This window comes from Rhipicephalus microplus, chromosome 2 (assembly GCF_043290135.1).
Source record: "Rhipicephalus microplus isolate Deutch F79 chromosome 2, USDA_Rmic, whole genome shotgun sequence".
NCBI lineage: Eukaryota > Metazoa > Arthropoda > Arachnida > Ixodida > Ixodidae > Rhipicephalus > Rhipicephalus microplus.
In genome coordinates, this window is record NC_134701.1 from 223,982,775 (window position 1) to 223,997,870 (window position 15,096).

The following is a 15,096-nucleotide window of genomic DNA, read 5'->3' on the forward strand; positions in this document are numbered from 1 at the left end:
CTGGGACGGCCCGAGCGGCGAAACAAGTTTAATTACCTAATTCGAGGGTGCTAATTGCGCTTTCGTCTTGAAAGACCGCTATGTACACTGGCTTGTTTTAGACCTTCTATGGCGTTAAAAATAACTACGTCCTTTAATTGCGATACATTTTTGCAAACATTCGCATAGCTTACTCAAGCTCGCTATACTCTCTCCCAGGTCTAAAGAAGGATCGGATACTCTCAGCGTGTAAGGGACTGCGCATGTCCGTAATGTCGCCTTGAAGCGGACATTCGTGTTTGCTGTGGTCACTGCGGCAGCGATAACACGGTCTCAGTTCTCACATTCTGGCGACGCCGTTCGGCTTACGAAAAGGGGCCACGCTTCTCTGTCAACACTCCAGCGTTTCGCACGTGAAAAAAAATCTTTACGACCCGTGTCCTGGGACGTTGTTGGCTGCTGTGGAAGACAGAGAATGTTGCTTAAAAAAGTAACGATCGGTATCATAATTCATGCTGATAGTGGGTACTGGGTACACTGCTATGTGTATATATAGCTTAGACGACTTTTCACTGTAAACCTGAACGAGATCTGCTTGAGTGATTGTAGAAACAGAGGGAAGAAGGCACCTAATTCCTGTATGTCTCTTGGTTGACATGGCGCAGTGCCTTGTAGGGCAAGGGATGAATGATACGAAGTTGTGCCGCACGACCAGGTATGCGACACGTGTAACGTCTCCCTCCGCACCATCGCGTTGTTGTTTACTCATTCACAATTACATTTTCTAGCTAAATTGGAAGGCACAGAGAGGAAAATTCAAACGTTCGTTGCTTCTACCAGGGGCGTAACCAGAAACCATGTGTGTGTGCGTGTGTGTGAGTGTGCGTGTGCGTGTGCGTGCGTGTGTGTGTGTGTGTGTGTGTGTGCGTGTGTGTGTGTTGGGCGGAGGGTGGGGTTGTTCAATCTCCCCTTATTTGTGCTCATGCGTGTATGTTGTATGTGTGCTAGTGTATATACACGTTCAAAATCACTACTTCGATGGTAGGCCCTCTTGGTCGTACGAAAGCGGTCTCGGTACGCGATGTCCGAGCTGTGTGTTCGAAATGCATGCACCTAACGCTTCTGAAGCAACCTTACGCGTATGTGGTATAGGCCTTGAGTGATTAAGGCCGTTGTTGCTCCGTAGAGGTATGCGATTGAAGAAGACAAATCTGAAGGATGTTGACTTGAAAACTTTCAATAGTTCAGGTTTTCGTTGCTTGTTGCGCACGCGTTTGTCAATGATTTCCGAGGGGCGAAGCGCTAATTTCGAGGAGGGAAGCGCTAATTCTGGAGAATAAGTAGCACAATTGCGTGGCAATACATATAATACGGACAAGGATATATATGGCGTTTCTCTCACTGTTTTGATGAAGGTGTTTGGATCTATGTCTCTTCGAGGAAAAAAAAGTTTGAAATACATCGTTGTCTTTATACACGGCTAAGTTGCGGGCCATTTATTACTTCTGGTGCGAGGTTTGTAGATGAAACCTCGATACATTAACAGGGAAACTGTAAGCAAAAAGGAGTGGCAGCATTGTGGCACCGAGTATGCAACTGTGAATGTAGTCTAAGCTTACCACCCAGATGTAGATGTTATTAGCATAAGTAAAGACGTCACAGTGCTTGCATGAGGAACATTTCACAGGTCTTTCAGGTCTTTTTGGTTTGAAACGAGGAGCTGACGCAATACTTTTCTACTTCAAAAAAAAAAAAAAAACTTCGGCGACTTGTTAGTAACTATTGTATTGATCTAGCGGTATATATAGCAGCGCTTCTCAACAGTGTAACTACAGGGGCATTTTAGGACTTTTGGACTAACTTCAGAACTACCAGTCGAATTCTAATTGGTAAAGTGTGAACTGTAGTCAATCATAAGCGAAGCCACAGTGACCATATACGCCGATTATGTCGATTTTAAAATGACGAAGCTAATGCAATGCTCTACACGGGTAGCCTGAATAGAGCCACAAAAGTGCTACCGACATCCTTGCGGGCCACAGGCAGGAACGAGACGTCGTAAACAGTGTGATGCGTGTGTGTGACTGTACGAGTTATGTGTTTATCATTATATATATTATAGTGGACACCCGGCACCTGGAGTAGCATGTCAGGTGGAAAACCAGAAAAACGTCTCCAGCTCTCAGCTCTTCAATATTAAAACATTTACCTCTCATTTTCTGAGTAGAGCATTAATTTTACCTTAGAGAATTCGCATCGCGATTGCAGAGATTTTCGAGCACTAGCTGGCGGAAACCCAGCTCGGATCACTGTAGCTCTCTATCTCTCTCTCTCTCATGCCTCTGAAACAAATTGATTGCTTGTTACTAGTTGCTCTGAAAAGACTGGGCAGCTTTTGGTGCGCGAAGTAACAGAATCAGCGCTTCCGCTGGACTCGGCGTTTCGATGTTGCATTGCATTCACAACTGAGGCACTGTGTAGATACATTGTCGAACAGTCAAGAGATGAGGCCTCCCTGTGGTCAAAGCTTATAGGTATAAGTTCGCCACTAGTGCTGCTTCGTTCAGCGCAGCGCGTGTTTGCGAGAACGGGCAACAAGTTTCGAGCACTTTTGAGTGCTTGATAGGCCCGTGCACGAAGCCATCTTTTTGAGTAACAAGGCTTCCCAACTTCAATCTACAATATTCCCTCGGCAATATATATATATATATATATATATATATATATATATATATATATATATATATATATATATATATATATATATATATATATATATATATATATATATATATATATATGTATGTATCGTAACACCGAAACGACTCTTGATAATCGCAGTTGAGTTGTTGTTCCCTTGAGAGGCACTTCTATACATAGTGGAGAGGCGGTGCACCTATTCAAGGCCGCGATCTGTAGCAGTGTTAACAACGCTCGTGTGATGTAAATGCACTACGTGTTTTTCAAAATGCCACGTAAAAGCCCGAAGGCGACTTATACGGTGACCCGTTAATCAGTAGCTTCGCTAGTGTGCGCTCCACATTCGTGGGTGAGAGGCAATGATAATAAGCGTGCCTGTTCAGTGTGCTGTTGTTATTATCGTCGTCTTTGCCTAAGGGGACGGTTCTCCTCAAACCTTCAGGTTTTATATTTTTTCGTTTCATTTACGTAGATAATGTCGATAAACAGGTGGCTGCACAACACCGATTTGGCTTGATTAGGAAGCATAAAAGAAGTTTAGTGCTATTGAGTGGTGGAAGCAGAAGTTGAGTTAGACCTTCGCAATTCGATGTCACGGGAAATAGTTGCAGTGAAGGTCATACTACGCAGGGCTCCAGAACTGGGAAAATGGCTGCTTATGAGTCACGAAAACATGAAGATAGCTGCTTGCGCGCCATCAACGCAGCCACAGCGCCGAGCGGCCGTGGAAACGCCACTATTATGCGCCGACGATGTATGTTGTTGCGCAGATCACTTAGATTGTGTAAATAATGCAAATACACCCATATTTTATCGTCTCCACGTAACAGTTTGTTGCGTGACCACGTGATGGGAAGCTCATACGATGCTGTGACGTCAGGGTACAATAGAAACCAAAGTGAGCCTTAAGACACTCTATATGAATACTTTTTCAGGGTTCACTTACGCATAGCCGTGCGTTTTCTACGACGTAATATGTGCTATGCTGGTAAATTTGTAAACAAAGTACGTTGAATGACGAAGTTTTGTCAGCTGCATTAGCTAACGCGCTAGAAATGAACATGAAGTGTGCTTTAGTTTTTCGCTCATAAAGGAGGGCACGTACCATACGAACGCCCACAAAGCAGAAAACTTTCCAAGAACAACACCGATAGCTGATCCTTGAGAGAGAGAGAGAGAGAGAGAGAGAAAGAGAAAGAGAAAGAGAGAGGGAGAGAGAAAATTATAATTATTTGCACCCGTTGAGAATGACGGGGAAGGAGGAGGCTCTGTCCCCTGCCCCCGTTCATCCCCCTAGCCGTCGGCCCGAATCTCTTGGGACTCGGCGGCGGCCAGGGTGAGACCGATGACTTAGCGTTGTTCTTCGGCGTCGTGGCTGCGTGATAAAGCCTTCCAGGATTTTACTTTCCTGCTTGAATCGTTGGAGGAAGGGCAGATCTAGACCATGTGCGCGAGAAAGTTCATCTAGCAGTCGTGGCACAAGAGCAGGCCTGGGTGACGAAACGCTACCATCGACTACACGCACCTAGCATCCAGTGGCCTTTCGAGCCGGTTGTGAGTGACAACGGCGGGTCGAGGAAGCGGCGCCCCAGGCACAGCAGTGCCGACGTAGAAATGGCGGAAACGCGTTGCAGCGGCAGTTTCTCGAGGGGCACTTCGGCTTCGGCTGTGACGTCTGCAACCGCCTGTGGCCGAATGTTTCTGCTTCGCTGGTTAACCATCTGTATGTGGTACTTGGGCGGTGATTTTTTTCTGATATATTATTTTCTGCGTATTTGACACGAACCCTAAACCTACACTAAATAAATGATAAGCCGCTTGCAGTGTATCTACCCTCGTGCGCTCGCAGGTGGTGTCTAATTGCTACTTCCTTGTCGATTGTCGATGTTGACTCGCGGGACGAGTGAGAGAGAATGAGACAAAACGTGGGCAAGAATGTTATGCAGAACCCTTGTTTGCTAACACTGTCACTGAGCCAAAATAATTTGCACGTATAAAATTTGCAAGACCGAAATATAAAAAAAAGGCAGATCTCACGTACAGTGGGAATCGATGATATGCGAAGCACGAATGAGAAACGTTGATATCTCACTTTGAAATCAGCACAACGTTACGAGGTGGAGGTAAATGATGCCGTTCATGAATTACGTGTCATGATTATCATGTTTGAGTGTGTCATTTACCTTCGTTATCTATTTACGTCACGTGATAACAAATTTAGTATATGTGAAGCTAGCGAAACGGCCGCTAGAACGCTATAAGCGTGGTATGTTGTTATGTTTTTACATGACACGCGTGTCAGGATTATCATGTTTGCACCAGTCATATATTCCGTCATTCATTGACGTCACGTAACACCAAATTTGGTATATGTGGAGCTAGCAAAACGGCTGTGAGTGCATCATGAAAGGCCCAATATATTCCAATGTAGCGTTGACGCGCGCGCACGCTCAGCATAGCGACGCTACGTTAGCAAAACGCGAGCACTCCATAGACTGACGCCAGGCGCGACCAGCGTTCGTCGGCGCGGCCCGACGGCAACCAGCGCGAAATGCGACATGCTGAATTTCGCGCCGATGCTTTACCCAGGCAACACTGCGTCTCCCTCTTTTCGTCACGGACGGATGCCTGACGCGCTGAAACGCGCATGCATCAAAGCAATGCAGCACGGCGCGCGCCTGCGAGTATATCGGCAGGACCGGCGCCTGGCATGGCAACGCCGGTCATACGCGATGAAATGAACGCCGACGAGCACGCGCACTGCGTCACGTCGAAATGTATTCGCGCCTTGACTGTGGCATGTAGTCATGTTCTCACATGACGCGCACCTCATGATTATCATGTTTGCACCAGTCACATACCTTCGTCATTTATTAGCGTCACGTAATACGAAATTCGGCATATGTGAAGCTAGCGAAACGGCCGCGAGCGCATCATGAGCGTGACGTGTAGTGATGTAACATGACACACATATCATGATTATCAAGTTTGCATCAGTCACATACCTTCGTCTTCCATTCTCGTACTGTAATACCAAATTTGGAATTTGTGACGCTAGCTAAATGGCCGCGAGCGCATCGTGAGCATAGCATGTAGTCATGTTGTTACATGACACGCATGTCACGATTTTCATGTTAGGGTCTGTCACTTGTGTTCGCCTTGCAATCATGTCATACCATACCAGTTTCGCAACATGCCATGTGAACGAAACCACCGCAGGAGGTGCAGGGCCATTAAATGTAAATCATGACATTAACGACATACATGTCATGATTTTCATGTTATGACTAGTCAAATCTTCTTACAATCGTGTTATGCTATACCAAGTTTGGTATCGATACTATTATCGAAACGGCCAGGAGAGCTAAAAGTTGTAGGCGGCTAGATAGATAGATAGATATGCTCAAAGTCGCCGAAGAAATGCCTCGCATTTAATACAAAAGCGTACCTACGTCTGTGCTTACTACGGCACGCTTACGTTTAAGCCACCGTTTCCTTTGATATATCAAACAACAACGTGTCTCAAAGGCTACGTATTTGTGCCCACTGCCAGCACAGCAATCAGTTGCGGGAGCTGGAAACACGTCATGACCACCATGCTTTAGGCAACGCACGTTGTGTGAATGCGGAAACATCACGCTTTTTCCCCGCCATGAATAAGCAAAGACAAAGAAACAAGATAAGCAATAACCACGTAGTTTGTACAAACAGGAGTTATACTGTCGTTTCGGTTGTACACACACTTCCTAGGTAGCTGTAATTCTCAGCATTTCTTGGTTTTTGTGTTTTTTTTTCAGCAGCAACGGAAAGTGGAAAAAGGTTAGAGAGAGGGGCTTGCGCCGTGGCATTCTAAATTTTTTGATGTGCTCGAAACAAGCGAAAGAACGGGCGGAAAGCGACTCGTTTCAAATGGCTGGACGCATGTATACATTGTATTAGGTTACGCCGTGGGCAAGGATGATGTGGGAGCGCGACCTCTGCGCGCCGAAATCAATCTCGAATGCGCGCTCGCTCGATGAGCCACTTCCGACGGGGCACTTTTTCGTCGCACACCTTCGTACGTGGTTCGTTCCGCCGAAGCACATGCGTCGAGCCTCTGGCCCTCTTGGCGGCGGAAGCGCTGACATTTTTCCGTCAGACCGTTGGTCATGCATTCAGTGCTCTCCGGGTGCGGAAGATTGAACTTCTTTTTCTCTTCCACGCCCCTTTCCACATAGGTCTACACGCTCCGTCTCGTCTGCAAGCAAACAAAACTCTGACCAGTAAACCAAGAAACGAAGACGCAGCCCCAATGACTTTCTCACTTTATTTTATTATTTAATGGCGTTTGACTTCAGGGCGGACTTCTCGGCTACGGAAGCTGGCGGCTGTAACTACCCTTCTAGTCGATGGAAGCCAACCGCAACTGCGCAAATAAAGACGGCCACAAAGCGGGCGGGTGCTCAGACAGGCGTGCCGTGGTCCGCATTGCCGTACCGTCGTCGACGCTGTTGGTTTTGTGCGCGTAAGTTCCAACAGTTAAAGTTAATTCGTCTTTTATTTTTCCATGCCTCCTCCATCTGCGCGCCGATTCCCGCGCCCTGGAGCTGGAAGTGGAGCGGCAAACAAACAGGACCATCGAGATTGAGCAAGACAAACAAACATTGATCGCCGGAGATCGGCGCTGCCGGAGGCGACGTGCTCGCGTGTCATCATTTTGTGTGCGTGTGTCTGTCTGTATTGGGACGTCGTTGTTTGTTCGTGCAGCACTCGCAGCTCGATAGTACCTCTGCCTCATCGATGAAGACGACGAACTGCTCTTGCCGTTTGAGCTGACGGTGCGGGAAAACGCTGCGGCTGCAGGCCCGAGGCGCGTACAGGGCGGTGGTGCGGGGATGGTTGCTGAGGCGAAGAAGGAGATAGAGAAGTAATTTCGCGTCTCTGAGGCGGACTTGCGAGTCCCAATGTGAGGTTGATGGCAGCAGTGACATTTGACAGGAGAAAGAGAACGCCTCGAATAAAGAGAAGAAAAAAAAAAGATGAACTCCGCGCGAGCATGAAGCTGATGGATGCGGTGAAGCCACCAGGGCAGGACGAAAGGCAGTAGGACAGTGTGAACATCTTTTTCGTTACAGATGATGGCGTGGAAAGAGGGGTTATCTAATGCACTCACAATGTACAAAGGCGAAACAAAGTACAAAAGCTAAAAAATGATTGTAAGGAATGTAACGCAAGAGTCTGAAAGTTAGGAAGAAAGAAGAGGGGGTGGGGGTGAATGTTCGTGTTTCTAGTGGCCTGTGTGAGCGCCTCGCCGGTGCAAAGTGGAGCACGTGGTAGCCGAAGTGCCGGATGGGAAGTCGCACTTCTGGGAGAGGAGATGCGACCCCCTCCTCTATCTTTTTTCTGCTGTAGCCGAAATTTTAACGCGTGTTCCAGTCGTGCAGTGTCAGGTCGGAGACTTTAAAGCGTTTGTACTCGCTCAGGCATGTAGCGTGTGAAGCGCGGTCATTTCTCGTCGTCCGCCGAGCGAAAACGGACGTTAGCGGAAGATGAGGGGCCTCTGGAACGCAAAGAGCGCGTCGAAAACAAAAAAAAAGTGGAGAAGTTCTCAAGTGACGTGCAGGCCTCATGGTGCGTGCCTCGTCGCAGTCGTACGCTTTTTCTGAGCCACGTATTCACCGGCGTGCGATATAGACGCGAGTGCGGGTCGTCCCAGACAATTATATTGTAATCTAAGTGCCACGAACGAAAAGCTTGTCGACGTGGCCATTACGCATGTTACCCCAACCTTTTGGAGCGCTGTTATTTTCTTTCCTGCAGTTATAGTTGCTTTTACATCGAGCGTAGTGTAGCTCGGCGCCTGCATAGTTTACACGGTGCGCATACACAAGAGCCGTGTCAAACCGTTTCAAAAGGATCTAAGTATCAACCGTCGTGTCGGTGTGCCACTAGTTAAACACTTCTGGACGAAAATGTACTTTATCATAGGAGTATACTAGGGGGCGTTTTGTACAGGAGGCTAGCTTAGGCAATCGTTGGGGTGCCTCCTTGCATCCTGGTAGCAGGCAATGGTATTATTTCATTAACCATTTACAATGGTAACCATAAACACCAATGTTATTCAACTGGTCCAGTTTGTCGTTGGTATGCTGCGATCTTCGATGAAACAGCCAAGCAAAACTGAAAATAACGCTAGTATATCAATAAACGGCAGCTTTGGCATATATAGTTTATAGATTTCGAGGGCGGGGCATGGGCCTGGTGTGCCAACACCTGGCTACGCCATGCACTGTCACTGAGACGGCATAGTTAGTCCCTTTCATATCTTCAAGCAAATGCACTTTGGTGCAATGGGCACGATCATAAGGAAGCCTTGTTTTTTGTCGACGACTTCCTTACAGCTAAATTATTATGGCATACGTCTTAAGCGTGATTCATAGGCTGCGTGCGAAGTTTGTTTTCCTTACGGAGAAAGAAATACCGTCGGCGCGTATATTACTAATTGTGAGACATTTTGAAGATTCGAGAAAGTTAGCGTTGTTTACTTTCTGTACAAGTACTTCATGCAGACCCCAAGTCCCTTCTTATGATGTTCGCGTGCCCCGTTTTTCCTGTCGTTCTCTTGCGAAAGGAAAGGCTTTTCAATCTAATTGCATCAAAAGCTCTGGATTAGCGAGTCTATTACATCGCACTTGTGTCTCGTTTAAATAAATATTTTGTTTTTCATTGGTCGTGCAGTTACTTGACGCAGTATGCGTATCTGTGATGGTCGGACATTGAACTTTGTTGAAAGCGATGCAAGTATAATAGGTACGTTGCATGGGGGTGCATAGAAAGACGCAAGATGGCTGCATCAGCTTTTCTGCGGAGACCACTGGCCTCCCGGAAGTGCAAATTGAACAATTAAACATACTTCTCAGGATAAATTATAGCCTTTTATAACATTTCTGTATCCGAACGAGTTGCAGGGGTGGGATTTTACGTGAATGAGCATACCTAATTGATTACTTAATTTAGGGAAAAGTAAAATATGCCATAGTTGCAAGTGTAAGCGTTACAGAGCCGTTATAGTTCCAAAATTCATACATAAACTGTTGTTCGTTCAAATTGAGACGTGGCTTAATTATAGGCGCGCTGTAGCGATGACCGAAACCAGCGAGTGGTAATTAAACAATCAAACCAACGTTGTTACCGACGAGAAATTTGGTTTACGTGTTGAAACAGTGCACAACTACGCACTACAAGAAAAAGCAATGGCGAAAACGAATGTTGGGACAGTATGCTCGTCGTTAGGTATCACTGACATTAGACCAGAAAAGTACACATGACACAAGTGTACATTGCACGTGTGTAAACAAGTACACATGACCTCTTACGCTTGATATTTGTTCAATATGATAAATACCTATAAAAATTGTGAAAAGATTTCGCGTTTGATGCTTCGCTGCTGGATGATATTGACACTTAGTGAAGCTGGTGGAGCTCACTGAGGCCTTTTTACATTTAGGTCTTTCGAGAAATTTGAATGAGTAGGACTTATAGACTGACCTTGGTAGACTGAGAACAATATAGACAAACAATGAAGTTCCTTCCTTAGTAGTGATGGCACATGAAGTTCAGTCTACTATGGGAGAGCATTAAGCTGCCCCGGTAAGTCGCATAAAGTAGAGAGCATCCCAGTACTGCGAATGGAAGTGGCTTAGATTAAGTGATTAACGATTTAGAGTACTTGGTACTCTCCTGTGGGAGAGCGTAAAGCCGTCCCGTGGGTCCCGATGAATCTACATGAATGGAAGTTTTGAAAATATTCACGCATTTGCACGATGTAAATGCTGACAATAGGATAAAGCAGTGTGATTCAAATCATTAATTGCGGACTTGTATTCCGTTCGGGTTAACATCACTTTATTTTGTTATTCTTAACCTTTCTTCCTTTATATGCTTTGATTGATGGGTGAATAAACGTCGGTGTTTTTCCGGAGTTGTGGTCTTTTATTTTTGGCTGGTCTGGTTAACAGCTTTTTGATGACCTTTTTATTGTTCACAGGTGATTCGATTTCTACGTCTGCTGTAGATCTCAGGTGGCGGTTTATGGACGGAGAAACTTTGTGTGGTTTTAAGGTGCTTCTCCCCTAAAACGGCACTATTTGTGGTACGGAACCAGGCTGTACAAGCTCCCCTGCGTCTTCCTAAAGGCCGGCAAACAAGGCCGTTGTCGGACGTTTCAGCTATGCGCATGACCAACAAGGGTGACCCACTGGGCAACCGAAGCAACAAAAAAAAAGTAAAATAAAATCCGTGGGAGATCCTTCTGACCGTCTCGTCGTCCAATTTCTTCGCCTAAAAAGACGCCTCTTCCTTAACGGTGGCATCATTGCAGCTAGATACCGGGGCCGTTTCGAAGAATGACGGACAAGGCGCGGAGAGAGAGCAAAAAGCCGGCCTAGAACAACAAACCGCAGAGTTCTTCATTGCCTCGTCCTTCTCGTCCAAGAGAACGAGGCGAGCCTGAAGACCAGCAATTAGGCTCGGCGGCTAGGTTTCTCGGATACGATGCACGCATGGGTCGCCGGAGCCGCTCCTCTTCCTGGTGCGTCCGGTGTGCCCCGCGGCGACAACGACCTCAAATGCCGGCGGAAAGAGTTCGCGAGTGTGGTTTGTCCGCGAAAGAGAGATGGACAAACCGCTTAGACCATAGAACTTACACAGTGAGCAAGACGAAAGGAGAAAGATGATTGGATGAGACTGATGAGCGAGAACGGAGCCCGTCTTACAGGGGGCGTCGGCTGTGTATAGATGGACGAGGGAGAGACGCCTGCCGTAGAATTCCGAAGCAATTGGGAAATGTTCCAGAACTTCGTAACATTCCGACGGCCGCGCCAGACACGGATCGAAGGGGAGATGTAGACGCGCGTTACCGGCGCCGATGGATTGTGCAAGAACTATAAGCGCGAAGCAGAAAGATCCTTCGGACGATGTTGACCTTTCGGGGTGACCCTCGCAGTTATTGTTGCCGATCCTTCTGCATCTTTCTCTCCGTTTGGCTCACATTCCGAGCGAGAAGGACCGAGAAGGGGGTGCCCGGCGTGTTGGCCATCAACTCTGACAGGACCGGGGTGCCTTTTACTCGCGTTGGAAAGAATGGTGCTTGTCGCGCAACAACGCGCACGCCACGCGAAAGAGAAGTCTTCAGAAAGAGGGGTGGGCGTCATTTGCAAAGCGGCAACAGCGCGCGCCTTGAACATTGTATACCGCCGGGACAGCTTTCGGGCCTGTCACTCGCGCGGAGGTAAACGAGCGCTTATACCGCGATAGCTCCCGTTGCCGCATGGAGCGTTTATATGCAAGAACGAAGAGCAACTGTGCTCGCTGTGCCCTGTCCAGTGGTCTTTTTAAGGCCGCACCTCGTGCGCCTCGCCTTCTCGGTAAACATTACGTGTCATACATACGTCCCGCTATATAAATGCCTGGCGAAACGGCTGTAAGTGGACGGAGTCGTGTTACACAGGTGCGAGCGACTTCGCGTGTGGTCTGTTCAATGCGAACGGAAGAAACCGTTCCGGCAGGCTTTATTTTTTTTCTGACGTGTTTGGGAATCACGGTTGGCGATACAAGCCCGGTCCTTTGTCATGTTGAGGCTTAGAAGGCTGATTCGATTTTGGGGATTATACACCGCAAGGACGAGAGGGTTCGTTCTCGATGTATGCACCTGTGCAAAAAACCTATCTCGCGCGCTCAAGCTGAGATGAAAAATGAGGAATGTAGTTTTGTTTTACTTGCGTATTTCAGTGGACACCGAAACAGAAGCGACACAACATTATTATGTTTTTCTTTTAATGGCGTTGGGTGATGAAGTGCACGTAAAGGATCAGTTCATAGCAGTTGGTGAAGTGTAGGAATCCAAGTTAGCGCTGAAGACATGTGGGCTTACCTGAAACCACAAAGAAAGCACTGCGTTTCAACATCGCTGTCGAAATATTTGATTGCAGTAAATTGGTACTCTGTTGTAACATTTCCTCCAACATTTTTATGTGCATCCAGGGATGCATTCGTTCAGAGTCGCTATGTTTTTGTACAAAAATAAGAAGCCTAATGAATGGTAAGCACTCTTACGTGCAATTTTATTGTTTACATCAAGGGAACACACGATCGGCGTGCACCACTTATGATGTCTGGACAGGTGTTCCCAGTAATTGAGATGTACTGTAACAGACCATTCGGATTAATGCCGTTGTAAACATCGGGGCCACTCGTTTCGGCTTCGCTGGTTAACCAACTGTACGGAGTACCTCGACGGTGATATTTTTTTAAAATAGCCTATCAGAGAAAGTGCCCGCTACCTTTACTGCGACACATCCACTGTACCATATACGTTTCTTTTCTTCATTACTCGTCGACCATTGGTGTTGTCCGTGGACTGACGTTTCGCGCCTGCGACCGTTTCACTCTTTGTGGTGCTCGTTTGGCCTGGTGCCCCCTGTTGGGGAGCGAAGGACAGCAACGCATTCCAGTTCACTTTCTTTTATTCGCGAGGGTGACTCGAGATGTGAGCTCTCGGGCGTCGAAGGGCGCGGTCCACGCCAACCCGCCTTCGTCTGTGGGTTGACGTCGGATGCCAAGGGTCTCGCGGGAGGGCCTTCTCTCGATCCTGCCTCGTCGCGACCTCGAATGCTAATCGACGGACGTCAGTTGGCTCGCATACACCGTTGGCTGAATCGTTTAGCACGCAGTGCGTGTTCTCGACGTTGCTCTAGCCCTGAGTCGTTTTCTCGAATCGTGTGCGCAGGACCCGTAGCAATAAAGCGCGGATTTCGGTTAGTTGTATAATTACCTGGCATGCCTCCTGGACAGTCAAACGTGGAACGCTTTCCTGCACTTACTCCAAAGGCGATGTCACAGTGTGAACAACAGCATCCAGAACATACGTAACAAAGGCCACGAACGTTCGCTAACGCAAACCAAGAAAGGAGACTTTTGGGCTATAGTTGGTATGCTACATTCAATCAAGTCAAAGTACATGTCCCCTTCCTTGATCCCTGTGCCAGCATAGCTATGGCTTCATTGTTTAGTAACGTGTTACTTGCTCTGCTTTCGTATACTTTGCTTGGTTTTTAAAGCATGCCCTACTTTGGACATATCAAGCCAGTGTCCTCCCCCTTGTTGTACACTAGCTTGACCGATACGGTCAAGGTGTGTGCTTCGAAGTACATCAATGTTGCTTTGGCGGAGGCGCCTGGTGTTACGTTCAGTAATCGCATACGAGCATGATCCGCCCGTTGAGGACGCTGCCATTATTACGCAGCTATGGTAATCATAAATAGTTCCGCGATTGTTACATATTGTATCTAGTGTTACACACACACACACGATGAGATCCTCGATCAGTAGCTTTCATTCACCTTATTGAACTCTCAAAAACTCACCAGACCACGAATGCCGTCTTATCGAGATCAGTATCGTTTAATCTACAGTAATTTGAGTGACATACCGTCTTCTCATGCGTATGTATGTGCATTAAAAACACACCAATAAATGCTGCCTATGACAAGCGTTGAAATCGGCGTGTTCCTGCGAAACCGCGTGTGGCTTGGGGGCTGCACGCTCAAGAGTGGTATGAGACGGGCCTTTGCAGTGCACTCTAAAGAAGCGCGGTCAGTACGAGCGAAGAGGACATGTGAGGTGCGCACCATCTTCGCTAATGATCTGGAGGTAAACATTGTTATAAGCCAGGCATCTTCCTTCACATCGTAGTGTAGTGCTCGGGCACTCACCATGCTTGCTTTGCAAGAGAGCAGCTGCAACGTTCCACAGAACAGCATCTTATGAGTCACGTTGTTGTCAATGGCCCCTTAGATACAAGGAAATCAGTTGCACTGATGCACCTGTGTCGGTAATAGGTGGAAGAGGATATGGTGCACGCAAGCCTAAGAGTGCTCGCAGTATCATTGTACTGCTGACTGCACCGCGGCTACCGTAATACGATGCGTAATGGGTGCGTTTGGAGAAACGCGTGTGCCACTTCGAAAGTGCATGGACTTGTGATTACAGTGGCCAGACACATCTGTGTTCCGGTACTGGTCTGGACTCTCGCTTCAAGTGTTTCGGCACTGCACTCAATCGCTGTGCGTGGCATGATTAGAACTGTTGTGCAAGGTGTAGCAACTGGAGGGATGAACAACTGGAAGTGTCAATGTCGACTTCTTGCTATACTTGTTAAAAAAAAAAAGCGATGGTTTTGTGAGTGGCAGTAGAATTCGCTGGCCCAGCCATTCAGAAATACAGAGGAACGATATTTAGAGCGGGAGAGAGAGCGAGAGGGAGGCGCCTATCGTCCAGATAACGACAAACTCACGACAACTGCTATGTACACCAGAGCAAGAGGAGGAAAGGAGGAAGAAAACAAAAGGAAAAAGGCCACGAGGCCAACCAGAAACATCT